The 27,965-nt window shown below is 70.9% G+C and overlaps 8 pseudogenes; all 8 read left to right on the top strand.

Annotated features, from left to right (window-relative positions):
* Positions 1 to 2,840: 2,840 nt before the first annotated feature.
* LOC148757113 (5S ribosomal RNA) lies at positions 2,841 to 2,960 on the top strand (annotated as a pseudogene).
* Positions 2,961 to 4,386: 1,426 nt separating this feature from the next.
* Positions 4,387 to 4,506, top strand: LOC148757112 (5S ribosomal RNA; annotated as a pseudogene).
* Positions 4,507 to 9,207: 4,701 nt separating this feature from the next.
* Positions 9,208 to 9,327, top strand: LOC148757111 (5S ribosomal RNA; annotated as a pseudogene).
* A 1,433-nt stretch (positions 9,328 to 10,760) lies between these two features.
* LOC148757110 (5S ribosomal RNA) lies at positions 10,761 to 10,880 on the top strand (annotated as a pseudogene).
* A 4,703-nt stretch (positions 10,881 to 15,583) lies between these two features.
* LOC148757109 (5S ribosomal RNA) lies at positions 15,584 to 15,703 on the top strand (annotated as a pseudogene).
* A 1,434-nt stretch (positions 15,704 to 17,137) lies between these two features.
* LOC148757108 (5S ribosomal RNA) lies at positions 17,138 to 17,257 on the top strand (annotated as a pseudogene).
* Positions 17,258 to 21,955: 4,698 nt separating this feature from the next.
* LOC148757107 (5S ribosomal RNA) lies at positions 21,956 to 22,075 on the top strand (annotated as a pseudogene).
* A 1,394-nt stretch (positions 22,076 to 23,469) lies between these two features.
* On the top strand, positions 23,470 to 23,589 carry LOC148757106 (5S ribosomal RNA; annotated as a pseudogene).
* The last annotated feature ends 4,376 nt before the right edge of the window (positions 23,590 to 27,965 follow it).

Below are 27,965 nucleotides of genomic sequence, written 5' to 3'. Positions count from 1 at the left end.
CATTCCCTCGTCTTCCGGTCCCCCCCTCCCCGGGTCCCCCGACCCCCGTTCCCCCGTCTCCCGGTCCTCCGTCTCGCGGTCCACCTGTCCCCCGGTCCCCCAGTCCCAACGTCTCCCCGTCCCCCCGTCCCTCCTTCGCCTGGTCCCCCCGTCCCCCCATACCCCCGGTCTCCCGTTCCCCGGTCCCCCGTCTCCTGGTCCCCCGGTCCCCCGGTTCCCCCGGCGCCCAGGCGCCCTTCTACCGGTCCCCCCGTTCCCCGGTCGCCCCGTCTCCCGGTCCCCAGTCTCCCGGTCCCCTGTCTCCCGGTCGCCCGGTCTTCCGGTCCCCCGGTCCTCCGTCCAGTGTTACCCCCTTCCCCCGGTCCCCCGGTCCCCCCATCTCCCTGTCCCTCTGTCTCCCGGTCCGGCCGCACACCCATCTCCCCGTCTCCCGGTCCCCCGTCTCCCGGTCGCCCGGTACCCAGGTCCCCCGTCTCCCGGTCCCCTCATCCCCTGGACCCCCAACCCCCGGTCCCTGGTCCCCCGGTCCCCCAGTCCCCCGGTTCCCCCATCGCCCTGGCCCCCGTCTACCGATCCCCCAGTTCTCCGTTCGCCCCGTCTTCCGGTCCTCCCGTCCCACAGTCTCCCGTCTCCCGATGTCCCATCTCCCGGTCACCCCGTCCCGGGTCCCCCGTCTCGCGGTCCCCCGTCTCCTAGTCGTCCCGTTCCCCGGTACCCGATCTCCCGGTCCCCTCATCCCCCAGTCCCCCAACCCCCGGTCCCCCGGTCCCCCCGTCCCCCGGTCCCCGGTCCCCCGGTCCCCCCATCTCCCGGTCCACTGGTACCCCCGTCCCCCCAGTCCATTCATGCCCCTGGTCACCCCGTCGCCCGGGCCCCTATCCCCCGGTCCCCCCAACCTCCGGTCCCCCGGTCCGCGGGGCCCCTGGTCCCCCCATCCGCCTTTCCCCCGGTCCCCCCGTCTCCGTTGCCCCGGTCCCCCCGTCCCCCGGTCCCCCCGTCCCCCGGTCCCCCTGACCCTGCAGTCCCCCTGTCCCTCTGTGTCCCGGTCCCCCCGTCACCCCGTCCCCCCGGCCCCAGGTCCCCCATCTCCCGGTCCCCCCGTCTCACGGTCCCCCGTTCCCCCGTTTCCCGGTCCCCCCCTCCCCATGTCCCTCGTCCCCCAGTACCCTCGTACTCCTGTCCTTCCATCCACCGGTCTCCTGGTCCCTCCGTCCCACCGTCCGCCAGTCCCACCGTCCTCTCATTCCCCCAATCCCCCAGTCCCCCAGTCTCCCTGTCCCCCAATTCCCCGGTCTCCCTTTCCCCTGGTACCGTGTCCCCCCATCTCCCGGTCCCCCCGTCCCCTGGTCCCACTGTCTCCCAGTACCCAGTCCCCCTGTCCCCCCGGTCCCCCGGTCCCCTTGTCCCCCCATCCCCCAGACCCCCGTCCCCCCGGCCCTCTCGTACTCCCGTCCCCCCATCTTCCGGTCACCCCTTCCCCCCGTCCCACATGCCCCCGTCTCCCAGACCCCCCGTCCCCCGGTTCTCCCAGTTCCAACGGTCTCCCTGTGCCCCTGCCCCCCTTCCCCCATCTCCTGGTACCCCGTCCCCCGGTACCCCCGCCCCGGGTTCCTACAGTCCCACCGTTCTCCCTGTCCCCCCCCTTACACCCGTCTCCCGGTCCCCTGTCCCCCGGTCCTCCCGTCCCCCGGTCCCCCTGTCCCCCCGTTCTGTCTGTCGGTCCCTGTCCTGCGGGGACTCTAGTCCCTCTGCCCGCACAAGAACCCAGGATTTGGCGAGGCCAAGAAGGAACACCAACAGAGCCACGGATAGGGGGCTCATAGCACCATGTCTCACGGGCGGCTGGCTTGGAGACACGGCAAGCCGGAGCCGCCCGATCCCCAACCTGCCGGCCGATTCTCTGCCAACCAACAGACCCACCAAGCCGGCCCACTGCAGTCCGCGCCCCTCTGCAATTTGCAGTCCACCATCCGCGCTTCCTAGCTTGGCCACCGCAGCTCTGCCAGTGGCCAATGGCCAACTGGCAACAGCTGATGGCCAAGCGGTAACAGCTGATGTCCGTGCAGCCCCCACGCAGCACCCCTCCACGCGAGGCCCAGAGCCTGGAAAGTGCTCTCTGCAAGTCTGTCCCCACAGTCCCCGTCTGTCTCTCTCCGCCTACCTCTTGCTCCGTCTCTGGCCTTCTCTCATCCTCTCTCTCAACACCCTGGGTCAGGAGAGGTGATGTGTAGCCAGTGAAGTGACCAGTGATCGGGCGGGACGCCGGTCGCTGATGAGGGGCGAGGGCCCAGACAGAAGGCTGTGTGACGAAGGGTGGCGGCAGTCTGGAGGTGCTGCCCCCTGGTCGCGGGTGGCTCTCCCTGGCTTTGGGCCAGTGGGTGGGGCCGGCCAGGGCCAGGGCCTGGGTTGCACGTCCCTAGGGTGGAGGGGACTGAGAGGACCCTGCGACCCCCTCGGTGGCCCTGAGTGGTGGGGACAGCACAGCAGCAAAGGGGGTGTGCGGTTGTGGGGCTGGGGGGGGGGATGAGAGGGGTTGGGTAGGGGGGCGTGGTAAAAGCCATTCCGGGCGTGGGGAGTCCCAGGATGCCAGGGCGCCCAGACATATGTCACAGTCAGGGAAGTGACAGAGGCCTGTGGAGCCACTGGGGGGCGCGAAGGGGCCTCGCTGCGGGCCAGGAGTAGCCCGTCGCCCACACCAGCGGCGACCGGAGGAGGCGGGGAGCGGGCGGGAGGCACTCGGGCAGACATGCTCGCCACCCGAGCGGCCCAGCAGCATGGCGCGTGCGCTCAGGAGGCAAGTCGGGAGCAGGCTCTTGGAGTGCCGGGAGCCGGGTCCCAGTGCCTAAGGCCATACCACCCTGAACGCAGCAGATCTCGTCTGATCTCGGAAGCGAAGCAGGGTCTGTCCTGGTTAGTACTTGGATGGGAGACCGCCTGGGAATACCTGTTAGCTTTTGCTAGCGTCTCCTTTTGCATCGCCGCTCCGACGTGGCTCCCTCCGAACCCCTGCCGCCCCTTGCCCCTCTGCAGCCTCCCAGCCAGCCGCAGGTCCCCCTGACCAGCAGAGGGTCAGCCGCCCGGCACTACAAGCTGGCAGCCCCGGCCGCACACCAAGCCCGTGGGCCAGGGCTCCCCCCCCACACCCTCCTCTCAGTCCTCTTCGGTCCCGCAGGCCGTCATCGCGAATCCTTCGCCGACGCGCGGTCGCCGCCACCGCCGCCTGCGCCAAAGCCACCGCCACCACCGGGCTCCCCACACACCCCCCCCCCAGCACTGCCCTCGCACCCGCCCCTGTCCCCGCCCCCGCCGCCGCCACCGCCAAACTCCCTCAAACTCCCTCCTGTGCTCTCCCCACCTCGGCCGCCAGCACCGCGCTCCCCATCTCCGCCACCAGTGCTGCCCTTTCCCCCACCCCCGCCCCCGCCGCCGCCATATCCGTACTCCCTCAATTCCCTCCTCCGCTCTCCCCGCCTCCAGCCCCGCCATCTCCCCCGCCCCCGCCCCAGACCCCCGCAGCCACCATCGCCATACTCCCTCAGTCTCCCGCCTCTGCTCTCCCGGCCTCCGCCGCCAGCACCGCCCTCACGCCCTCCCCCGCCCCCGCTGCCGCCATTGCCGCACTCCCTCAATTCCCTCCTCTGCTCTCCCCGCCTCCAGCACCGCCATCTTCCCAGCCCCCGCCCCAGCCCCCGCCGCCACCAATGCCATACTCGCTCAGTCTCCCGCCTCTGCTCTCCTGGCCTCCGCCGCCAGCACCGCCCTCACGCCCTCCCCAGCCCCCGCCGCCACCGCCGCCGCCATCGGCCCCCGTGTCCCAGCGCCCACCGTCAAAGCCCCCATTGTCGCCGCCGCCATCGCCGCCCTGGCGCCATCCACGCGGTTGCCATCGCCTACCTCGCCACCCTCCCCTGCCTCCGCCGCCGCCGCCGCCGCCGCCGCCGCCGCCGCCGCAGCTGCCCCCGCCGCCGCCGCGGGGTCCTCCCACAACTCCCAGGCCCAGGGTTGCCTGCTGGTGCAGGCCTCCACCAGCCTTGGGGCTGCGGTTCGGGGTAAACCTGGTGGCGGTAGGGGGGCGGGTTGTATGCCGGTCTGGGTGCGGGGAGTCCCAGGATGCCAGAGTTCCACGACTTCTGGCACCATCAGGGAAGTGGCAGTGTCCCATGGAGCCCCGGGTGGCGCGAAGGGGCCTCGCTGTCGGCCAGGAGTAGCCCGCCGCCCACGCCAGGGGCATTTGGAAGAGGCGGGGAGCCGGACTGGGGGGGGACGCGGTGCTGGCAGAGCCGGCCCGCGGGTCGATGCTCGCCACCGGAGCGGCTCATCTGCATGGCGGGCGCTCACGAGACAGGCCGGGAGCAGGCTCTTGGGGCGCGGGAGCCGGGTCCCAGCGTCTACGGCCATACCACCCTGAACGCGCCCGATCTCCTCTGATCTCGGGAGCTAAGCAGGGAGGGGCCTGGTTAGTACTTGCATGGGAGACCGCCTGGGAATACCTGTAGGCTTTTGCTCGCCTCTCCTTTTGCGCCGCCGCCCCGGCGTGCCTCCCTCCGAATCCCTGCCGCCCCTTGCCCCTCTGCAACCCCTGCAGCCGCCCAGCCAGCCGAAGGTCCCCCTGGCCAGAGGAGGGACAGCCGCCCAGCACTACAAGCTCGCATCCCCGGCCGCACACCAGGCCTGTCGGCCAGGGCTCCCCCCCTCTCCCTCTTCTTAGTGCTCTTCGCCGAGGCAGGCCGTCAGCCTGCAGCAGTCAGCCGCGTCTAGGTCGCCGCCGCCGCCACCGCCATCGCAGGGCTCCCTCTCGCTCCCCGACCCTGCCGCCGCCGCAACCCCCAACGCCCAAGCCCAGGGCTGCCTGCCGGCGCAGGCTTCCACCAGGCTCTCTCCATCCCAGGACGTGCCGGTCCTTTGCACCTCGGCCCGAGCCCAGGGGACGCCCATCCCTGCGCCTGCCCCTGGGCCCCGAGACACAGGATCGGCGTGTCCTCGGGCAAACGGGACGCCCACCCGCCCCGCCCCACCGGAGTCTTCGGTCTCCGCGGGCAGGCACCTCTCCCCACACCCCCGCGCGTCCCCTCCCGTCTCCCACAAGAGCCAGGAGCCCTCCCTTCCCGCCGGCCACGGTGTCCCCGACACAAAGGGCACAAAGAGCCGGGACAAACCAGGGGACGGCGGGAGCAGCACCCCAACACACCACGCGCCATCGACTCCAGGGGAGACCGCCACAAGGGAAGAGCAGGCACGCAGGCACACAATCCTCACAACCAGGGTGCCTGGGGGCTGCCACTCTCCTCCCGCGGGCGGGTCCCTGGGCGGGGCTCAGAGCCCACTGGCCCTCCGGAGACCCTGGCGGCCCGCCCCGGGGGCTTCAATGGTGACTGCCAACGCCAGGGCAATGCCTCCTTGGCGGAGCCCAGCCCCGGGCACGACCACACTCCGGTGGAGAAGCCACCACTTCAACACAGCCTCAGTGCGTCTGTCCCAGTCCGTGTGCCCGAATGTGCGTCCCTCCCACCCTCCCCCACCCCATGTCTGTCTGGCTCTGTGACGTGCCTGTTGGGTTCTGGCTCTGGCTCAGGAGCTCTCTCCCCGCGTGCCAGCCCCCTCTTTCTCTGTCTCTGTCCATGTCTCTCTGTATGTCTAGACACATACATGTACATATACGTGTATATTTCCATCTCGCTCCCTCTTACTCCTCCTCCCGTTCTGTCTGTCTGTCCCTGTCCTGCGGTGACTCTAGTCCCTCTGCCCGCACAAGAATGCAGGATTTGGCGAGGCCAAGAAGGAACACCCACAGAGCCACGGATAGGGGGCTCATAGCACCATGTCTCACGGGCGGCTGGCTTGGAGACACGGCAAGCCGGAGCCGCCCGATCCCCCACCTGCTGGCCGATTCTCTGCCAACCAACAGACCCACCAAGCCGGCCCACTGCAGTCCGCGCCCCTCTGCAATTTGCAGTCCACCATCCGCGCTTCCTAGCTTGGCCACCGCAGCTCTGCCGGTGTCCAATGGCCAACTGGCAACAGCTGAAGGCCAAGCGGTAACAGCTGATGTCAGTGCAGCCCCACGCAGTACCCCCGTCCCCCGGTACCCCCGTCTCCCCGTCACCCCTGTCTCCGTTCCCCCGGTTCCCCGTCTTCCTGTCCCCCGTCTCCCGGGTCCCCCGTCCCCACGTTCCACCATCCCCCCTATTCCGGTCCCCCCCGTCCCCTGTTCCCCCCGTCCCCTGATCCCCCTGTTCCCCCGTACCCCCATCCACCCTCTCCCAGTCCACCCGTCCCCCGGTGCCCCCGTCCCCCCAGTGCCCCATCCCCCGTCCCCCGCTCCCCCGTCCCCCCAGTCCCCCCACGCCCCTGGTCCACCCGTCCCCCATTCCCTCGTCTCCCGGTCCCCCCCTCCCCGGGTCCCCCGACCCACATTCCCCCGTCTCCCGGTCCTCCGTCTCGCGGTCCACCTGTCCCCCGGTCCCCCAGTCCCAACGTCTCCCCGTCCCCCCGTCCCTCCTTCGCCTGGTCCCCCCGTCCCCCCATACCCCCGGTCTCCCGTTCCCCGGTCCCCCGTCTCCTGGTCCCCCGGTCCCCCGGTTCCCCCGGCGCCCAGGCGCCCTTCTACCGGTCCCCCCGTTCCCCGGTCGCCCCGTCTCCCGGTCCCCAGTCTCCCGGTCCCCTGTCTCCCGGTCGCCCGGTCTTCCGGTCCCCCGGTCCTCCGTCCAGTGTTACCCCCTTCCCCCGGTCCCCCGGTCCCCCCATCTCCCTGTCCCTCTGTCTCCCGGTCCGGCCGCACACCCATCCCCCCGTCTCCCGGTCCCCCGTCTCCCGGTCGCCCGGTCCCCAGGTCCCACGTCTCCCGGTCCCCTCATCCCCTGGACCCCCAACCCCCGGTCCCTGGTCCCCCGGTCCCCCAGTCCCCCGGTTCCCCCATCGCCCTGGCCCCCGTCTACCGATCCCCCAGTTCTCCGTTCGCCCCGTCTTCCGGTCCTCCCGTCCCACAGTCTCCCGTCTCCCGGTGTCCCATCTCCCGGTCACCCCGTCCCCGGTCCCCCGTCTCGCGGTCCCCCGTCTCCTAGTCGCCCCGTTCCCCGGTACCCGATCTCCCGGTCCCCTCATCCCCCAGTCCCCCAACCCCCGGTCCCCCGGTCCCCCCGTCCCCCGGTCCCCGGTCCCCCGGTCCCCCCATCTCCCGGTCCACTGGTACCCCCGTCCCCCCAGTCCATTCATGCCCCTGGTCACCCCGTCGCACGGTCCCCTATCCCCCGGTCCCCCCAACCTCCGGTCCCCCGGTCCGCGGGTCCCCTGGTCCCCCCATCCGCCGTTCCCCCGGTCCCCCCCGTCTCCGTTGCCCCGGTCCCCCCGTCCCCCGGTCCCCCCATCCCCCGGTCCCCCCGACCCTCCAGTCCCCCTGTCCCTCTGTCTCCCGGTCCCCCCGTCACCCCGTCCCCCCGGCCCCAGGTCCCCCATCTCCCGGTCCCCCCGTCTCACGGTCCCCCATTCCCCCGTTTCCCGGTCCCCCCCTCCCCATGTCCCTCGTCCCCCAGTACCCTCGTACTCCTGTCCCTCCATCCACCGGTCTCCTGGTCCCTCCGTCCCACCGTCCGCCAGTCCCACCGTCCTCTCATTCCCCCAATCCCCCAGTCCCCCAGTCTCCCTGTCCCCCAATTCCCCGGTCTCCCTTTCCCCTGGTACCGTGTCCCCCCATCTCCCGGTCCCCCCGTCCCCTGGTCCCACTGTCTCCCAGTACCCAGTCCCCCTGTCCCCCCGGTCCCCCGGTCCCCTTGTCCCCCCATCCCCCAGACCCCCGTCCCCCCGGCCCTCTCGTACTCCCGTCCCCCCATCTTCCGGTCACCCCTTCCCCCCGTCCCACATGCCCCCGTCTCCCAGACCCCCCGTCCCCCGGTTCTCCCAGTTCCAACGGTCTCCCTGTGCCCCTGCCCCCCTTCCCCCATCTCCTGGTACCCCGTCCCCCGGTACCCCCGCCCCGGGTTCCTACAGTCCCACCGTTCTCCCTGTCCCCCCCCTTACACCCGTCTCCCGGTCCCCTGTCCCCCGGTCCTCCCGTCCCCCGGTCCCCCTGTCCCCCCGTTCTGTCTGTCGGTCCCTGTCCTGCGGGGACTCTAGTCCCTCTGCCCGCACAAGAACCCAGGTATTGGCGAGGCCAAGAAGGAACACCAACAGAGCCACGGATAGGGGGCTCATAGCACCATGTCTCACGGGCGGCTGGCTTGGAGACACGGCAAGCCGGAGCCGCCCGATCCCCAACCTGCCGGCCGATTCTCTGCCAACCAACAGACCCACCAAGCCGGCCCACTGCAGTCCGCGCCCCTCTGCAATTTGCAGTCCACCATCCGCGCTTCCTAGCTTGGCCACCGCAGCTCTGCCAGTGGCCAATGGCCAACTGGCAACAGCTGATGGCCAAGCGGTAACAGCTGATGTCCGTGCAGCCCCCACGCAGCACCCCTCCACGCGAGGCCCAGAGCCTGGAAAGTGCTCTCTGCAAGTCTGTCCCCACAGTCCCCGTCTGTCTCTCTCCGCCTACCTCTTGCTCCGTCTCTGGCCTTCTCTCATCCTCTCTCTCAACACCCTGGGTCAGGAGAGGTGATGTGTAGCCAGTGAAGTGACCAGTGATCGGGCGGGACGCCGGTCGCTGATGAGGGGCGAGGGCCCAGACAGAAGGCTGTGTGACGAAGGGTGGCGGCAGTCTGGAGGTGCTGCCCCCTGGTCGCGGGTGGCTCTCCCTGGCTTTGGGCCAGTGGGTGGGGCCGGCCAGGACCAGGGTCTGGGTTGCACGTCCCTAGGGTGGAGGGGACTGAGAGGACCCTGCGACCCCCACGGTGGCCCTGAGTGGTGGGGACAGCACAGCAGCAAGGGGGGTGTGCGGTTGTGGGGTTGGGGGGGGGATGAGAGGGGTTGGGGTAGGGGGGGCGTGGTAAAAACCATTCCGGGCGTGGGGAGTCCCAGGATGCCAGGGCGCCCAGACATATGTCACAGTCAGGGAAGTGACAGAGGCCTGTGGAGCCACTTGGGGGCGCGAAGGGGCCTCGCTGCGGGCCAGGAGTAGCCCGTCGCCCACACCAGCGGCGACCGGAGGAGGCGGGGAGCGGGCGGGAGGCACTCGGGCAGACATGCTCGCCACCCGAGCGGCCCAGCAGCATGGCGCGTGCGCTCAGGAGGCAAGTCGGGAGCAGGCTCTTGGAGTGCCGGGAGCCGGGTCCCAGTGCCTAAGGCCATACCACCCTGAACGCAGCAGATCTCGTCTGATCTCGGAAGCGAAGCAGGGTCTGTCCTGGTTAGTACTTGGATGGGAGACCGCCTGGGAATACCTGTTGGCTTTTGCTAGCGTCTCCTTTTGCATCGCCGCTCCGGCGTGGCTCCCTCCGAACCCCTGCCGCCCCTTGCCCCTCTGCAGCCTCCCAGCCAGCCGCAGGTCCCCCTGACCAGCAGAGGGTCAGCCGCCCGGCACTACAAGCTGGCAGCCCCGGCCGCACACCAGGCCCGTGGGCCAGGGCTCCCCCCACACGCCCTCCTCTCAGTCCTCTTCGGTCCCGCAGGCCGTCATCGCGAATCCTTCGCCGACGCGCGGTCGCCGCCACCGCCGCCTGCGCCAAAGCCACCGCCACCACCGGGCTCCCCACACCCCCCCCCACCCCCCACCCCCCGCCAGCGCTGCCCTCGCCCCCGCCCCTGTCCCCGCCCCCGCCGCCGCCACCGCCAAACTCCCTCAAACTCCCTCCTGTGCTCTCCCCACCTCGGCCGCCAGCACCGCGCTCCCCATCTCCGCCACCAGTGCTGCCCTCGCCCCCACCCCCGCCCCCGCCGCCGCCATATCCGTACTCCCTCAATTCCCTCCTCCGCTCTCCCCGCCTCCAGCACCGCCATCTCCCCCGCCCCCGCCCCAGACCCCCGCAGCCACCATCGCCATACTCCCTCAGTCTCCCGCCTCTGCTCTCCCGGCCTCCGCCGCCAGCACCGCCCTCACGCCCTCCCCCGCCCCCGCTGCCGCCATTGCCGCACTCCCTCAATTCCCTCCTCTGCTCTCCCCGCCTCCAGCACCGTCATGTCCCCGCCCCCCCCCCAGCCCCCGCCGCCACCAATGCCATACTCGCTCAGTCTCCCGCCTCTGCTCTCCCGGCCTCCGCCGCCAGCACCGCCCTCACGCCCTCCCCAGCCCCCGCCGCCACCGCCGCCGCCATCGGCCCCCGTGTCCCAGCGCCCACCGTCAAAGCCCCCATTGTCGCCGCCGCCATCGCCGCCCTGGCGCCATCCACGCGGTTGCCATCGCCTACCTCGCCACCCTCCCCTGCCTCCGCCGCCGCCGCCGCCGCCGCCGCCGCCGCAGCCACCCCCGCCGCCGCCGCGGGGTCCTCCCACAACTCCCAGGCCCAGGGTTGCCTGCTGGTGCAGGCCTCCACCAGCCTTGGGGCTGCGGTTGGGGGTAAACCTGGTGGCGGTAGGGGGGCGGGTTGTATGCCGGTCTGGGTGCGGGGAGTCCCAGGATGCCAGAGTTCCACGACTTCTGGCACCATCAGGGAAGTGGCAGTGTCCCATGGAGCCCCGGGTGGCGCGAAGGGGCCTCGCTGTCGGCCAGGAGTAGCCCGCCGCCCACGCCAGGGGCATTAGGAAGAGGCGGGGAGCCGGACTGGGGGGGGACGCGGTGCTGGCAGAGCCGGCCCGCGGGTCGATGCTCGCCACCGGAGCGGCTCATCTGCATGGCGGGCGCTCACGAGACAGGCCGGGAGCAGGCTCTTGGGGCGCGGGAGCCGGGTCCCAGCGTCTACGGCCATACCACCCTGAACGCGCCCGATCTCCTCTGATCTCGGGAGCTAAGCAGGGAGGGGCCTGGTTAGTACTTGCATGGGAGACCGCCTGGGAATACCTGTAGGCTTTTGCTCGCCTCTCCTTTTGCGCCGCCGCCCCGGCGTGCCTCCCTCCGAATCCCTGCCGCCCCTTGCCCCTCTGCAACCCCTGCAGCCGCCCAGCCAGCCGAAGGTCCCCCTGGCCAGAGGAGGGACAGCCGCCCAGCACTACAAGCTCGCATCCCCGGCCGCACACCAGGCCTGTCGGCCAGGGCTCCCCCCCTCTCCCTCTTCTTAGTGCTCTTCGCCGAGGCAGGCCGTCAGCCTGCAGCAGTCAGCCGCGTCTAGGTCGCCGCCGCCGCCACCGCCATCGCAGGGCTCCCTCTCGCTCCCCGACCCTGCCGCCGCCGCAACCCCCAACGCCCAAGCCCAGGGCTGCCTGCCGGCGCAGGCTTCCACCAGGCTCTCTCCATCCCAGGACGTGCCGGTCCTTTGCACCTCGGCCCGAGCCCAGGGGACGCCCATCCCTGCGCCTGCCCCTGGGCCCCGAGACACAGGATCGGCGTGTCCTCGGGCAAACGGGACGCCCACCCGCCCCGCCCCACCGGAGTCTTCTGTCTCCGCGGGCAGGCACCTCTCCCCACACCCCCGCGCGTCCCCTCCCGTCTCCCACAAGAGCCAGGAGCCCTCCCTTCCCGCCGGCCACGGTGTCCCCGACACAAAGGGCACAAAGAGCCGGGACAAACCAGGGGACGGCGGGAGCAGCACCCCAACACACCACGCGCCATCGACTCCAGGGGAGACCGCCACAAGGGAAGAGCAGGCACGCAGGCACACAATCCTCACAACCAGGGTGCCTGGGGGCTGCCACTCTCCTCCCGCGGGCGGGTCCCTGGGCGGGGCTCAGAGCCCACTGGCCCTCCGGAGACCCTGGCGGCCCGCCCCGGGGGCTTCAATGGTGACTGCCAACGCCAGGGCAATGCCTCCTTGGCGGAGCCCAGCCCCGGGCACGACCACACTCCGGTGGAGAAGCCACCACTTCAACACAGCCTCAGTGCGTCTGTCCCAGTCCGTGTGCCCGAATGTGCGTCCCTCCCACCCTCCCCCACCCCATGTCTGTCTGGCTCTGTGACGTGCCTGTTGGGTTCTGGCTCTGGCTCAGGAGCTCTCTCCCCGCGTGCCAGCCCCCTCTTTCTCTGTCTCTGTCCATGTCTCTCTGTATGTCTAGACACATACATGTACATATACGTGTATATTTCCATCTCGCTCCCTCTTACTCCTCCTCCCGTTCTGTCTGTCTGTCCCTGTCCTGCGGTGACTCTAGTCCCTCTGCCCGCACAAGAACGCAGGATTTGGCGAGGCCAAGAAGGAACACCCACAGAGCCACGGATAGGGGGCTCATAGCACCATGTCTCACGGGCGGCTGGCTTGGAGACACGGCAAGCCGGAGCCGCCCGATCCCCCACCTGCTGGCCGATTCTCTGCCAACCAACAGACCCACCAAGCCGGCCCACTGCAGTCCGCGCCCCTCTGCAATTTGCAGTCCACCATCCGCGCTTCCTAGCTTGGCCACCGCAGCTCTGCCGGTGTCCAATGGCCAACTGGCAACAGCTGAAGGCCAAGCGGTAACAGCTGATGTCAGTGCAGCCCCACGCAGTACCCCCGTCCCCCGGTACCCCCGTCTCCCCGTCACCCCTGTCTCCGTTCCCCCGGTTCCCCGTCTTCCTGTCCCCCGTCTCCCGGGTCCCCCGTCCCCACGTTCCACCATCCCCCCTATTCCGGTCCCCCCCGTCCCCTGTTCCCCCCGTCCCCTGATCCCCCTGTTCCCCCGTACCCCCATCCACCCTCTCCCAGTCCACCCGTCCCCCGGTGCCCCCGTCCCCCCAGTGCCCCATCCCCCGTCCCCCGCTCCCCCGTCCCCCCAGTCCCCCCACGCCCCTGGTCCACCCGTCCCCCATTCCCTCGTCTCCCGGTCCCCCCCTCCCCGGGTCCCCCGACCCACATTCCCCCGTCTCCCGGTCCTCCGTCTCGCGGTCCACCTGTCCCCCGGTCCCCCAGTCCCAACGTCTCCCCGTCCCCCCGTCCCTCCTTCGCCTGGTCCCCCCGTCCCCCCATACCCCCGGTCTCCCGTTCCCCGGTCCCCCGTCTCCTGGTCCCCCGGTCCCCCGGTTCCCCCGGCGCCCAGGCGCCCTTCTACCGGTCCCCCCGTTCCCCGGTCGCCCCGTCTCCCGGTCCCCAGTCTCCCGGTCCCCTGTCTCCCGGTCGCCCGGTCTTCCGGTCCCCCGGTCCTCCGTCCAGTGTTACCCCCTTCCCCCGGTCCCCCGGTCCCCCCATCTCCCTGTCCCTCTGTCTCCCGGTCCGGCCGCACACCCATCCCCCCGTCTCCCGGTCCCCCGTCTCCCGGTCGCCCGGTCCCCAGGTCCCACGTCTCCCGGTCCCCTCATCCCCTGGACCCCCAACCCCCGGTCCCTGGTCCCCCGGTCCCCCAGTCCCCCGGTTCCCCCATCGCCCTGGCCCCCGTCTACCGATCCCCCAGTTCTCCGTTCGCCCCGTCTTCCGGTCCTCCCGTCCCACAGTCTCCCGTCTCCCGGTGTCCCATCTCCCGGTCACCCCGTCCCCGGTCCCCCGTCTCGCGGTCCCCCGTCTCCTAGTCGCCCCGTTCCCCGGTACCCGATCTCCCGGTCCCCTCATCCCCCAGTCCCCCAACCCCCGGTCCCCCGGTCCCCCCGTCCCCCGGTCCCCGGTCCCCCGGTCCCCCCATCTCCCGGTCCACTGGTACCCCCGTCCCCCCAGTCCATTCATGCCCCTGGTCACCCCGTCGCACGGTCCCCTATCCCCCGGTCCCCCCAACCTCCGGTCCCCCGGTCCGCGGGTCCCCTGGTCCCCCCATCCGCCGTTCCCCCGGTCCCCCCCGTCTCCGTTGCCCCGGTCCCCCCGTCCCCCGGTCCCCCCATCCCCCGGTCCCCCCGACCCTCCAGTCCCCCTGTCCCTCTGTCTCCCGGTCCCCCCGTCACCCCGTCCCCCCGGCCCCAGGTCCCCCATCTCCCGGTCCCCCCGTCTCACGGTCCCCCATTCCCCCGTTTCCCGGTCCCCCCCTCCCCATGTCCCTCGTCCCCCAGTACCCTCGTACTCCTGTCCCTCCATCCACCGGTCTCCTGGTCCCTCCGTCCCACCGTCCGCCAGTCCCACCGTCCTCTCATTCCCCCAATCCCCCAGTCCCCCAGTCTCCCTGTCCCCCAATTCCCCGGTCTCCCTTTCCCCTGGTACCGTGTCCCCCCATCTCCCGGTCCCCCCGTCCCCTGGTCCCACTGTCTCCCAGTACCCAGTCCCCCTGTCCCCCCGGTCCCCCGGTCCCCTTGTCCCCCCATCCCCCAGACCCCCGTCCCCCCGGCCCTCTCGTACTCCCGTCCCCCCATCTTCCGGTCACCCCTTCCCCCCGTCCCACATGCCCCCGTCTCCCAGACCCCCCGTCCCCCGGTTCTCCCAGTTCCAACGGTCTCCCTGTGCCCCTGCCCCCCTTCCCCCATCTCCTGGTACCCCGTCCCCCGGTACCCCCGCCCCGGGTTCCTACAGTCCCACCGTTCTCCCTGTCCCCCCCTTACACCCGTCTCCCGGTCCCCTGTCCCCCGGTCCTCCCGTCCCCCGGTCCCCCTGTCCCCCCGTTCTGTCTGTCGGTCCCTGTCCTGCGGGGACTCTAGTCCCTCTGCCCGCACAAGAACCCAGGTATTGGCGAGGCCAAGAAGGAACACCAACAGAGCCACGGATAGGGGGCTCATAGCACCATGTCTCACGGGCGGCTGGCTTGGAGACACGGCAAGCCGGAGCCGCCCGATCCCCAACCTGCCGGCCGATTCTCTGCCAACCAACAGACCCACCAAGCCGGCCCACTGCAGTCCGCGCCCCTCTGCAATTTGCAGTCCACCATCCGCGCTTCCTAGCTTGGCCACCGCAGCTCTGCCAGTGGCCAATGGCCAACTGGCAACAGCTGATGGCCAAGCGGTAACAGCTGATGTCCGTGCAGCCCCCACGCAGCACCCCTCCACGCGAGGCCCAGAGCCTGGAAAGTGCTCTCTGCAAGTCTGTCCCCACAGTCCCCGTCTGTCTCTCTCCGCCTACCTCTTGCTCCGTCTCTGGCCTTCTCTCATCCTCTCTCTCAACACCCTGGGTCAGGAGAGGTGATGTGTAGCCAGTGAAGTGACCAGTGATCGGGCGGGACGCCGGTCGCTGATGAGGGGCGAGGGCCCAGACAGAAGGCTGTGTGACGAAGGGTGGCGGCAGTCTGGAGGTGCTGCCCCCTGGTCGCGGGTGGCTCTCCCTGGCTTTGGGCCAGTGGGTGGGGCCGGCCAGGGCCAGGGCCTGGGTTGCACGTCCCTAGGGTGGAGGGGACTGAGAGGACCCTGCGACCCCCTCGGTGGCCCTGAGTGGTGGGGACAGCACAGCAGCAAGGGGGGTGTGCGGTTGTGGGGCTGGGGGGGGGGGATGAGAGGGGTTGGGGTAGGGGGGGCGTGGTAAAAACCATTCCGGGCGTGGGGAGGCCCAGGATGCCAGGGCGCCCAGACATATGTCACAGTCAGGGAAGTGACAGAGGCCCGTTAGAGCCACTGGGGGGCGCGAAGGGGCCTCGCTGCGGGCCAGGAGTAGCCCGTCGCCCACACCAGCGGCGACCGGAGGAGGCGGGGAGCGGGCGGGAGGCACTCGGGCAGACATGCTCGCCACCCGAGCGGCCCAGCAGCATGGCGCGTGCGCTCAGGAGGCAAGTCGGGAGCAGGCTCTTGGAGTGCCGGGAGCCGGGTCCCAGTGCCTAAGGCCATACCACCCTGAACGCAGCAGATCTCGTCTGATCTCGGAAGCGAAGCAGGGTCTGTCCTGGTTAGTACTTGGATGGGAGACCGCCTGGGAATACCTGTTGGCTTTTGCTAGCGTCTCCTTTTGCATCGCCGCTCCGGCGTGGCTCCCTCCGAACCCCTGCCGCCCCTTGCCCCTCTGCAGCCTCCCAGCCAGCCGCAGGTCCCCCTGACCAGCAGAGGGTCAGCCGCCCGGCACTACAAGCTGGCAGCCCCGGCCGCACACCAGGCCCGTGGGCCAGGGCTCCCCCCACACGCCCTCCTCTCAGTCCTCTTCGGTCCCGCAGGCCGTCATCGCGAATCCTTCGCCGACGCGCGGTCGCCGCCACCGCCGCCTGCGCCAAAGCCACCGCCACCACCGGGCTCCCCACACCCCCCCCCACCCCCCACCCCCCGCCAGCGCTGCCCTCGCCCCCGCCCCCTGTCCCCGCCCCCGCCGCCGCCACCGCCAAACTCCCTCAAACTCCCTCCTGTGCTCTCCCCACCTCGGCCGCCAGCACCGCGCTCCCCATCTCCGCCACCAGTGCTGCCCTCGCCCCCACCCCCGCCCCCGCCGCCGCCATATCCGTACTCCCTCAATTCCCTCCTCCGCTCTCCCCGCCTCCAGCACCGCCATCTCCCCCGCCCCCGCCCCAGACCCCCGCAGCCACCATCGCCATACTCCCTCAGTCTCCCGCCTCTGCTCTCCCGGCCTCCGCCGCCAGCACCGCCCTCACGCCCTCCCCCGCCCCCGCTGCCGCCATTGCCGCACTCCCTCAATTCCCTCCTCTGCTCTCCCCGCCTCCAGCACCGTCATGTCCCCGCCCCCGCCCCAGCCCCCGCCGCCACCAATGCCATACTCGCTCAGTCTCCCGCCTCTGCTCTCCCGGCCTCCGCCGCCAGCACCGCCCTCACGCCCTCCCCAGCCCCCGCCGCCACCGCCGCCGCCATCGGCCCCCGTGTCCCAGCGCCCACCGTCAAAGCCCCCATTGTCGCCGCCGCCATCGCCGCCCTGGCGCCATCCACGCGGTTGCCATCGCCTACCTCGCCACCCTCCCCTGCCTCCGCCGCCGCCGCCGCCGCCGCCGCCGCCGCAGCCGCCCCCGCCGCCGCCGCGGGGTCCTCCCACAACTCCCAGGCCCAGGGTTGCCTGCTGGTGCAGGCCTCCACCAGCCTTGGGGCTGCGGTTGGGGGTAAACCTGGTGGCGGTAGGGGGGCGGGTTGTATGCCGGTCTGGGTGCGGGGAGTCCCAGGATGCCAGAGTTCCACGACTTCTGGCACCATCAGGGAAGTGGCAGTGTCCCATGGAGCCCCGGGTGGCGCGAAGGGGCCTCGCTGTCGGCCAGGAGTAGCCCGCCGCCCACGCCAGGGGCATTAGGAAGAGGCGGGGAGCCGGACTGGGGGGGGACGCGGTGCTGGCAGAGCCGGCCCGCGGGTCGATGCTCGCCACCGGAGCGGCTCATCTGCATGGCGGGCGCTCACGAGACAGGCCGGGAGCAGGCTCTTGGGGCGCGGGAGCCGGGTCCCAGCGTCTACGGCCATACCACCCTGAACGCGCCCGATCTCCTCTGATCTCGGGAGCTAAGCAGGGAGGGGCCTGGTTAGTACTTGCATGGGAGACCGCCTGGGAATACCTGTAGGCTTTTGCTCGCCTCTCCTTTTGCGCCGCCGCCCCGGCGTGCCTCCCTCCGAATCCCTGCCGCCCCTTGCCCCTCTGCAACCCCTGCAGCCGCCCAGCCAGCCGAAGGTCCCCCTGGCCAGAGGAGGGACAGCCGCCCAGCACTACAAGCTCGCATCCCCGGCCGCACACCAGGCCTGTCGGCCAGGGCTCCCCCCCTCTCCCTCTTCTTAGTGCTCTTCGCCGAGGCAGGCCGTCAGCCTGCAGCAGTCAGCCGCGTCTAGGTCGCCGCCGCCGCCACCGCCATCGCAGGGCTCCCTCTCGCTCCCCGACCCTGCCGCCGCCGCAACCCCCAACGCCCAAGCCCAGGGCTGCCTGCCGGCGCAGGCTTCCACCAGGCTCTCTCCATCCCAGGACGTGCCGGTCCTTTGCACCTCGGCCCGAGCCCAGGGGACGCCCATCCCTGCGCCTGCCCCTGGGCCCCGAGACACAGGATCGGCGTGTTCTCGGGCAAACGGGACGCCCACCCGCCCCGCCCCACCGGAGTCTTCTGTCTCCGCGGGCAGGCACCTCTCCCCACACCCCCGCGCGTCCCCTCCCGTCTCCCACAAGAGCCAGGAGCCCTCCCTTCCCGCCGGCCACGGTGTCCCCGACACAAAGGGCACAAAGAGCCGGGACAAACCAGGGGACGGCGGGAGCAGCACCCCAACACACCACGCGCCATCGACTCCAGGGGAGACCGCCACAAGGGAAGAGCAGGCACGCAGGCACACAATCCTCACAACCAGGGTGCCTGGGGGCTGCCACTCTCCTCCCGCGGGCGGGTCCCTGGGCGGGGCTCAGAGCCCACTGGCCCTCCGGAGACCCTGGCGGCCCGCCCCGGGGGCTTCAATGGTGACTGCCAACGCCAGGGCAATGCCTCCTTGGCGGAGCCCAGCCCCGGGCACGACCACACTCCGGTGGAGAAGCCACCACTTCAACACAGCCTCAGTGCGTCTGTCCCAGTCCGTGTGCCCGAATGTGCGTCCCTCCCACCCTCCCCCACCCCATGTCTGTCTGGCTCTGTGACGTGCCTGTTGGGTTCTGGCTCTGGCTCAGGAGCTCTCTCCCCGCGTGCCAGCCCCCTCTTTCTCTGTCTCTGTCCATGTCTCTCTGTATGTCTAGACACATACATGTACATATACGTGTATATTTCCATCTCGCTCCCTCTTACTCCTCCTCCCGTTCTGTCTGTCTGTCCCTGTCCTGCGGTGACTCTAGTCCCTCTGCCCGCACAAGAACGCAGGATTTGGCGAGGCCAAGAAGGAACACCCACAGAGCCACGGATAGGGGGCTCATAGCACCATGTCTCACGGGCGGCTGGCTTGGAGACACGGCAAGCCGGAGCCGCCCGATCCCCCACCTGCTGGCCGATTCTCTGCCAACCAACAGACCCACCAAGCCGGCCCACTGCAGTCCGCGCCCCTCTGCAATTTGCAGTCCACCATCCGCGCTTCCTAGCTTGGCCACCGCAGCTCTGCCGGTGTCCAATGGCCAACTGGCAACAGCTGAAGGCCAAGCGGTAACAGCTGATGTCAGTGCAGCCCCACGCAGTACCCCCGTCCCCCGGTACCCCCGTCTCCCCGTCACCCCTGTCTCCGTTCCCCCGGTTCCCCGTCTTCCTGTCCCCCGTCTCCCGGGTCCCCCATCCCCACGTTCCACCATCCCCCCTATTCCGGTCCCCCCCGTCCCCTGTTCCCCCCGTCCCCTGATCCCCCTGTTCCCCCGTACCCCCATCCACCCTCTCCCAGTCCACCCGTCCCCCGGTGCCCCCGTCCCCCCAGTGCCCCATCCCCCGTCCCCCGCTCCCCCGTCCCCCCAGTCCCCCCACGCCCCTGGTCCACCCGTCCCCCAATCCCTCGTCTCCCGGTCCCCCCCTCCCCGGGTCCCCCGACCCCCGTTCCCCCGTCTCCCGGTCCTCCGTCTCGCGGTCCACCTGTCCCCCGGTCCCCCAGTCCCAACGTCTCCCCGTCCCCCGTCCCTCCTTCGCCTGGTCCCCCCGTCCCCCCATACCCCCGGTCTCCCGTTCCCCGGTCCCCCGTCTCCTGGTCCCCCGGTCCCCCGGTTCCCCCGGCGCCCAGGCGCCCTTCTACCGGTCCCCCCGTTCCCCGGTCGCCCCGTCTCCTGGTCCCCAGTCTCCCGGTCCCCTGTCTCCCGGTCGCCCGGTCTTCCGGTCCCCCGGTCCTCCGTCCAGTGTTACCCCCTTCCCCCGGTCCCCCGGTCCCCCCATCTCCCTGTCCCTCTGTCTCCCGGTCCGGCGGCACACCCATCCCCCCGTCTCCCGGTCCCCCGTCTCCCGGTCGCCCGGTCCCCAGGTCCCCCGTCTCCCGGTCCCCTCATCCCCTGGACCCCCAACCCCCGGTCCCTGGTCCCCCGGTCCCCCAGTCCCCCGGTTCCCCCATCGCCCTGGCCCCCGTCTACCGATCCCCCAGTTCTCCGTTCGCCCCGTCTTCCGGTCCTCCCGTCCCACAGTCTCCCGTCTCCCGGTGTCCCATCTCCCGGTCACCCCGTCCCCGGTCCCCCGTCTCGCGGTCCCCCGTCTCCTAGTCGCCCCGTTCCCCGGTACCCGATCTCCCGGTCCCCTCATCCCCCAGTCCCCCAACCCCCGGTCCCCCGGTACCCCGTCCCCCGGTCCCCGGTCCCCCGGTCCCCCCATCTCCCGGTCCACTGGTACCCCCGTCCCCCCAGTCCATTCATGCCCCTGGTCACCCCGTCGCCCGGTCCCCTATCCCCCGGTCCCCCCAACCTCCGGTCCCCCGGTCCGCGGGTCCCCTGGTCCCCCCATCCGCCGTTCCCCCGGTCCCCCCCGTCTCCGTTGCCCCGGTCCCCCCGTCCCCCGGTCCCCCATCCCCCGGTCCCCCCGACCCTCCAGTCCCCCTGTCCCTCTGTCTCCCGGTCCCCCCGTCACCCCGTCCCCCCGGCCCCAGGTCCCCCATCTCCCGGTCCCCGCGTCTCACGGTCCCCCGTTCCCCCGTTTCCCGGTCCCCCCCTCCCCATGTCCCTCGTCCCCCAGTACCCTCGTACTCCTGTCCCTCCATCCACCGGTCTCCTGGTCCCTCCGTCCCACCGTCCGCCAGTCCCACCGTCCTCTCATTCCCCCAATCCCCCAGTCCCCCAGTCTCCCTGTCCCCCAATTCCCCGGTCTCCCTTTCCCCTGGTACCGTGTCCCCCCATCTCCCGGTCCCCCCGTCCCCTGGTCCCACTGTCTCCCAGTACCCAGTCCCCCTGTCCCCCCGGTCCCCCGGTCCCCTTGTCCCCCCATCCCCCAGACCCCCGTCCCCCCGGCCCTCTCGTACTCCCGTCCCCCCATCTTCCGGTCACCCCTTCCCCCCGTCCCACATGCCCCCGTCTCCCAGACCCCCCGTCCCCCGGTTCTCCCAGTTCCAACGGTCTCCCTGTGCCCCTGCGCCCCTTCCCCCATCTCCTGGTACCCCGTCCCCCGGTACCCCCGCCCCGGGTTCCTACAGTCCCACCGTTCTCCCTGTCCCCCCCCTTACACCCGTCTCCCGGTCCCCTGTCCCCCGGTCCTCCCGTCCCCCGGTCCCCCTGTCCCCCCGTTCTGTCTGTCGGTCCCTGTCCTGCGGGGACTCTAGTCCCTCTGCCCGCACAAGAACCCAGGTATTGGCGAGGCCAAGAAGGAACACCAACAGAGCCACGGATAGGGGGCTCATAGCACCATGTCTCACGGGCGGCTGGCTTGGAGACACGGCAAGCCGGAGCCGCCCGATCCCCAACCTGCCGGCCGATTCTCTGCCAACCAACAGACCCACCAAGCCGGCCCACTGCAGTCCGCGCCCCTCTGCAATTTGCAGTCCACCATCCGCGCTTCCTAGCTTGGCCACCGCAGCTCTGCCAGTGGCCAATGGCCAACTGGCAACAGCTGATGGCCAAGCGGTAACAGCTGATGTCCGTGCAGCCCCCACGCAGCACCCCTCCACGCGAGGCCCAGAGCCTGGAAAGTGCTCTCTGCAAGTCTGTCCCCACAGTCCCCGTCTGTCTCACTCCGCCTACCTCTTGCTCCGTCTCTGGCCTTCTCTCATCCTCTCTCTCAACACCCTGGGTCAGGAGAGGTGATGTGTAGCCAGTGAAGTGACCAGTGATCGGGCGGGACGCCGGTCGCTGATGAGGGGCGAGGGCCCAGACAGAAGGCTGTGTGACGAAGGGTGGCGGCAGTCTGGAGGTGCTGCCCCCTGGTCGCGGGTGGCTCTCCCTGGCTTTGGGCCAGTGGGTGGGGCCGGCCAGGGCCAGGGTCTGGGTTGCACGTCCCTAGGGTGGAGGGGACTGAGAGGACCCTGCGACCCCCACGGTGGCCCTGAGTGGTGGGGACAGCACAGCAGCAAGGGGGGTGTGCGGTTGTGGGGTTGGGGGGGGGATGAGAGGGGTTGGGGTAGGGGGGGCGTGGTAAAAGCCATTCCGGGCGTGGGGAGTCCCAGGATGCCAGGGCGCCCAGACATATGTCACAGTCAGGGAAGTGACAGAGGCCTGTGGAGCCACTGGGGGGCGCGAAGGGGCCTCGCTGCGGGCCAGGAGTAGCCCGTCGCCCACACCAGCGGCGACCGGAGGAGGCGGGGAGCGGGCGGGAGGCACTCGGGCAGACATGCTCGCCACCCGAGCGGCCCAGCAGCATGGCGCGTGCGCTCAGGAGGCAAGTCGGGAGCAGGCTCTTGGAGTGCCGGGAGCCGGGTCCCAGTGCCTAAGGCCATACCACCCTGAACGCAGCAGATCTCGTCTGATCTCGGAAGCGAAGCAGGGTCTGTCCTGGTTAGTACTTGGATGGGAGACCGCCTGGGAATACCTGTTGGCTTTTGCTAGCGTCTCCTTTTGCATCGCCGCTCCGGCGTGGCTCCCTCCGAACCCCTGCCGCCCCTTGCCCCTCTGCAGCCTCCCAGCCAGCCGCAGGTCCCCCTGACCAGCAGAGGGTCAGCCGCCCGGCACTACAAGCTGGCAGCCCCGGCCGCACACCAGGCCCGTGGGCCAGGGCTCCCCCCACACGCCCTCCTCTCAGTCCTCTTCGGTCCCGCAGGCCGTCATCGCGAATCCTTCGCCGACGCGCGGTCGCCGCCACCGCCGCCTGCGCCAAAGCCACCGCCACCACCGGGCTCCCCACACCCCCCCCCACCCCCCACCCCCCGCCAGCGCTGCCCTCGCCCCCGCCCCTGTCCCCGCCCCCGCCGCCGCCACCGCCAAACTCCCTCAAACTCCCTCCTGTGCTCTCCCCACCTCGGCCGCCAGCACCGCGCTCCCCATCTCCGCCACCAGTGCTGCCCTCGCCCCCACCCCCGCCCCCGCCGCCGCCATATCCGTACTCCCTCAATTCCCTCCTCCGCTCTCCCCGCCTCCAGCACCGCCATCTCCCCCGCCCCCGCCCCAGACCCCCGCAGCCACCATCGCCATACTCCCTCAGTCTCCCGCCTCTGCTCTCCCGGCCTCCGCCGCCAGCACCGCCCTCACGCCCTCCCCCGCCCCCGCTGCCGCCATTGCCGCACTCCCTCAATTCCCTCCTCTGCTCTCCCCGCCTCCAGCACCGTCATGTCCCCGCCCCCGCCCCAGCCCCCGCCGCCACCAATGCCATACTCGCTCAGTCTCCCGCCTCTGCTCTCCCGGCCTCCGCCGCCAGCACCGCCCTCACGCCCTCCCCAGCCCCCGCCGCCACCGCCGCCGCCATCGGCCCCCGTGTCCCAGCGCCCACCGTCAAAGCCCCCATTGTCGCCGCCGCCATCGCCGCCCTGGCGCCATCCACGCGGTTGCCATCGCCTACCTCGCCACCCTCCCCTGCCTCCGCCGCCGCCGCGGGGTCCTCCCACAACTCCCAGGCCCAGGGTTGCCTGCTGGTGCAGGCCTCCACCAGCCTTGGGGCTGCGGTTGGGGGTAAACCTGGTGGCGGTAGGGGGGCGGGTTGTATGCCGGTCTGGGTGCGGGGAGTCCCAGGATGCCAGAGTTCCACGACTTCTGGCACCATCAGGGAAGTGGCAGTGTCCCATGGAGCCCCGGGTGGCGCGAAGGGGCCTCGCTGTCGGCCAGGAGTAGCCCGCCGCCCACGCCAGGGGCATTAGGAAGAGGCGGGGAGCCGGACTGGGGGGGGACGCGGTGCTGGCAGAGCCGGCCCGCGGGTCGATGCTCGCCACCGGAGCGGCTCATCTGCATGGCGGGCGCTCACGAGACAGGCCGGGAGCAGGCTCTTGGGGCGCGGGAGCCGGGTCCCAGCGTCTACGGCCATACCACCCTGAACGCGCCCGATCTCCTCTGATCTCGGGAGCTAAGCAGGGAGGGGCCTGGTTAGTACTTGCATGGGAGACCGCCTGGGAATACCTGTAGGCTTTTGCTCGCCTCTCCTTTTGCGCCGCCGCCCCGGCGTGCCTCCCTCCGAATCCCTGCCGCCCCTTGCCCCTCTGCAACCCCTGCAGCCGCCCAGCCAGCCGAAGGTCCCCCTGGCCAGAGGAGGGACAGCCGCCCAGCACTACAAGCTCGCATCCCCGGCCGCACACCAGGCCTGTCGGCCAGGGCTCCCCCCCTCTCCCTCTTCTTAGTGCTCTTCGCCGAGGCAGGCCGTCAGCCTGCAGCAGTCAGCCGCGTCTAGGTCGCCGCCGCCGCCACCGCCATCGCAGGGCTCCCTCTCGCTCCCCGACCCTGCCGCCGCCGCAACCCCCAACGCCCAAGCCCAGGGCTGCCTGCCGGCGCAGGCTTCCACCAGGCTCTCTCCATCCCAGGACGTGCCGGTCCTTTGCACCTCGGCCCGAGCCCAGGGGACGCCCATCCCTGCGCCTGCCCCTGGGCCCCGAGACACAGGATCGGCGTGTCCTCGGGCAAACGGGACGCCCACCCGCCCCGCCCCACCGGAGTCTTCTGTCTCCGCGGGCAGGCACCTCTCCCCACACCCCCGCGCGTCCCCTCCCGTCTCCCACAAGAGCCAGGAGCCCTCCCTTCCCGCCGGCCACGGTGTCCCCGACACAAAGGGCACAAAGAGCCGGGACAAACCAGGGGACGGCGGGAGCAGCACCCCAACACACCACGCGCCATCGACTCCAGGGGAGACCGCCACAAGGGAAGAGCAGGCACGCAGGCACACAATCCTCACAACCAGGGTGCCTGGGGGCTGCCACTCTCCTCCCGCGGGCGGGTCCCTGGGCGGGGCTCAGAGCCCACTGGCCCTCCGGAGACCCTGGCGGCCCGCCCCGGGGGCTTCAATGGTGACTGCCAACGCCAGGGCAATGCCTCCTTGGCGGAGCCCAGCCCCGGGCACGACCACACTCCGGTGGAGAAGCCACCACTTCAACACAGCCTCAGTGCGTCTGTCCCAGTCCGTGTGCCCGAATGTGCGTCCCTCCCACCCTCCCCCACCCCATGTCTGTCTGGCTCTGTGACGTGCCTGTTGGGTTCTGGCTCTGGCTCAGGAGCTCTCTCCCCGCGTGCCAGCCCCCTCTTTCTCTGTCTCTGTCCATGTCTCTCTGTATGTCTAGACACATACATGTACATATACGTGTATATTTCCATCTCGCTCCCTCTTACTCCTCCTCCCGTTCTGTCTGTCTGTCCCTGTCCTGCGGTGACTCTAGTCCCTCTGCCCGCACAAGAACGCAGGATTTGGCGAGGCCAAGAAGGAACACCCACAGAGCCACGGATAGGGGGCTCATAGCACCATGTCTCACGGGCGGCTGGCTTGGAGACACGGCAAGCCGGAGCCGCCCGATCCCCCACCTGCTGGCCGATTCTCTGCCAACCAACAGACCCACCAAGCCGGCCCACTGCAGTCCGCGCCCCTCTGCAATTTGCAGTCCACCATCCGCGCTTCCTAGCTTGGCCACCGCAGCTCTGCCGGTGTCCAATGGCCAACTGGCAACAGCTGAAGGCCAAGCGGTAACAGCTGATGTCAGTGCAGCCCCACGCAGTACCCCCGTCCCCCGGTACCCCCGTCTCCCCGTCACCCCTGTCTCCGTTCCCCCGGTTCCCCGTCTTCCTGTCCCCCGTCTCCCGGGTCCCCCGTCCCCACGTTCCACCATCCCCCCTATTCCGGTCCCCCCCGTCCCCTGTTCCCCCCGTCCCCTGATCCCCCTGTTCCCCCGTACCCCCATCCACCCTCTCCCAGTCCACCCGTCCCCCGGTGCCCCCGTCCCCCCAGTGCCCCATCCCCCGTCCCCCGCTCCCCCGTCCCCCCAGTCCCCCCACGCCCCTGGTCCACCCGTCCCCCAATCCCTCGTCTCCCGGTCCCCCCCTCCCCGGGTCCCCCGACCCCCGTTCCCCCGTCTCCCGGTCCTCCGTCTCGCGGTCCACCTGTCCCCCGGTCCCCCAGTCCCAACGTCTCCCCGTCCCCCCGTCCCTCCTTCGCCTGGTCCCCCCGTCCCCCCATACCCCCGGTCTCCCGTTCCCCGGTCCCCCGTCTCCTGGTCCCCCGGTCCCCCGGTTCCCCCGGCGCCCAGGCGCCCTTCTACCGGTCCCCCCGTTCCCCGGTCGCCCCGTCTCCTGGTCCCCAGTCTCCCGGTCCCCTGTCTCCCGGTCGCCCGGTCTTCCGGTCCCCCGGTCCTCCGTCCAGTGTTACCCCCTTCCCCCGGTCCCCCGGTCCCCCCATCTCCCTGTCCCTCTGTCTCCCGGTCCGGCCGCACACCCATCCCCCCGTCTCCCGGTCCCCCGTCTCCCGGTCGCCCGGTCCCCAGGTCCCCCGTCTCCCGGTCCCCTCATCCCCTGGACCCCCAACCCCCGGTCCCTGGTCCCCCGGTCCCCCAGTCCCCCGGTTCCCCCATCGCCCTGGCCCCCGTCTACCGATCCCCCAGTTCTCCGTTCGCCCCGTCTTCCGGTCCTCCCGTCCCACAGTCTCCCGTCTCCCGGTGTCCCATCTCCCGGTCACCCCGTCCCCGGTCCCCCGTCTCGCGGTCCCCCGTCTCCTAGTCGCCCCGTTCCCCGGTACCCGATCTCCCGGTCCCCTCATCCCCCAGTCCCCCAACCCCCGGTCCCCCGGTCCCCCCGTCCCCCGGTCCCCGGTCCCCCGGTCCCCCCATCTCCCGGTCCACTGGTACCCCCGTCCCCCCAGTCCATTCATGCCCCTGGTCACCCCGTCGCCCGGTCCCCTATCCCCCGGTCCCCCCAACCTCCGGTCCCCCGGTCCGCGGGTCCCCTGGTCCCCCCATCCGCCGTTCCCCCGGTCCCCCCCGTCTCCGTTGCCCCGGTCCCCCCGTCCCCCGGTCCCCCCATCCCCCGGTCCCCCCGACCCTCCAGTCCCCCTGTCCCTCTGTCTCCCGGTCCCCCCGTCACCCCGTCCCCCCGGCCCCAGGTCCCCCATCTCCCGGTCCCCCCGTCTCACGGTCCCCCGTTCCCCCGTTTCCCGGTCCCCCCCTCCCCATGTCCCTCGTCCCCCAGTACCCTCGTACTCCTGTCCCTCCATCCACCGGTCTCCTGGTCCCTCCGTCCCACCGTCCGCCAGTCCCACCGTCCTCTCATTCCCCCAATCCCCCAGTCCCCCAGTCTCCCTGTCCCCCAATTCCCCGGTCTCCCTTTCCCCTGGTACCGTGTCCCCCCATCTCCCGGTCCCCCCGTCCCCTGGTCCCACTGTCTCCCAGTACCCAGTCCCCCTGTCCCCCCGGTCCCCCGGTCCCCTTTTCCCCCCATCCCCCAGTCCCCCCGTCCCCCCCGCCCTCTCGTACTCCCGTCCCCCCATCTTCCGGTCACCCCTTCCCCCCGTCCCACATGCCCCCGTCTCCCAGACCCCCCGTCCCCCGGTTCTCCCAGTTCCAACGGTCTCCCTGTCCCCCTGCCCCCCTTCCCCCATCTCCTGGTACCCCGTCCCCCGGTACCCCCGCCCCGGGTTCCTACAGTCCCACCGTTCTCCCTGTCCCCCCCCTTACACCCGTCTCCCGGTCCCCTGTCCCCCGGTCCTCCCGTCCCCCGGTCCCCCTGTCCCCCCGTTCTGTCTGTCGGTCCCTGTCCTGCGGGGACTCTAGTCCCTCTGCCCGCACAAGAACCCAGGATTTGGCGAGGCCAAGAAGGAATACCAACAGAGCCACGGATAGGGGGCTCATAGCACCATGTCTCACGGGCGGCTGGCTTGGAGACACGGCAAACCGGAGCCGCCCGATCCCCAACCTGCCGGCCGATTCTCTGCCAACCAACAGACCCACCAAGCCGGCCCACTGCAGTCCGCGCCCCTCTGCAATTTGCAGTCCACCATCCGCGCTTCCTAGCTTGGCCACCGCAGCTCTGCCAGTGGCCAATGGCCAACTGGCAACAGCTGATGTCCAAGCGGTAACAGCTGATGTCCGTGCAGCCCCCACGCAGCACCCCTCCACGCGAGGCCCAGAGCCTGGAAAGTGCTCTCTGCAAGTCTGTCCCCACAGTCCCCGTCTGTCTCTCTCCGCCTACCTCTTGCTCCGTCTCTGGCCTTCTCTCATCCTCTCTCTCAACACCCTGGGTCAGGAGAGGTGATGTGTAGCCAGTGAAGTGACCCGTGATCGGGCGGGACGCCGGTCGCTGATGAGGGGCGAGGGCCCAGACAGAAGGCTGTGTGACGAAGGGTGGCGGCAGTCTGGAGGTGCTGCCCCCTGGTCGCGGGTGGCTCTCCCTGGCTTTGGGCCAGTGGGTGGGGCCGGCCAGGGCCAGGGCCTGGGTTGCACGTCCCTAGGGTGGAGGGGTCTGAGAGGACCCTGCGACCCCCTCGGTGGCCCTGAGTGGTGGGTACAGCACAGCAGCAAGGGGGGTGTGCGGTTGTGGGGCTGG

The sequence above is a fragment of the Rhinolophus sinicus genome, chromosome 9 (assembly GCF_057876585.1).
Source record: "Rhinolophus sinicus isolate RSI-liver-muscle chromosome 9, RSI-T2T, whole genome shotgun sequence".
Taxonomy (NCBI): Eukaryota; Metazoa; Chordata; class Mammalia; order Chiroptera; family Rhinolophidae; genus Rhinolophus; species Rhinolophus sinicus.
Note: the sequence above shows the minus strand (reverse complement) of the source record. Positions and strands in the feature narration are given on the sequence as shown.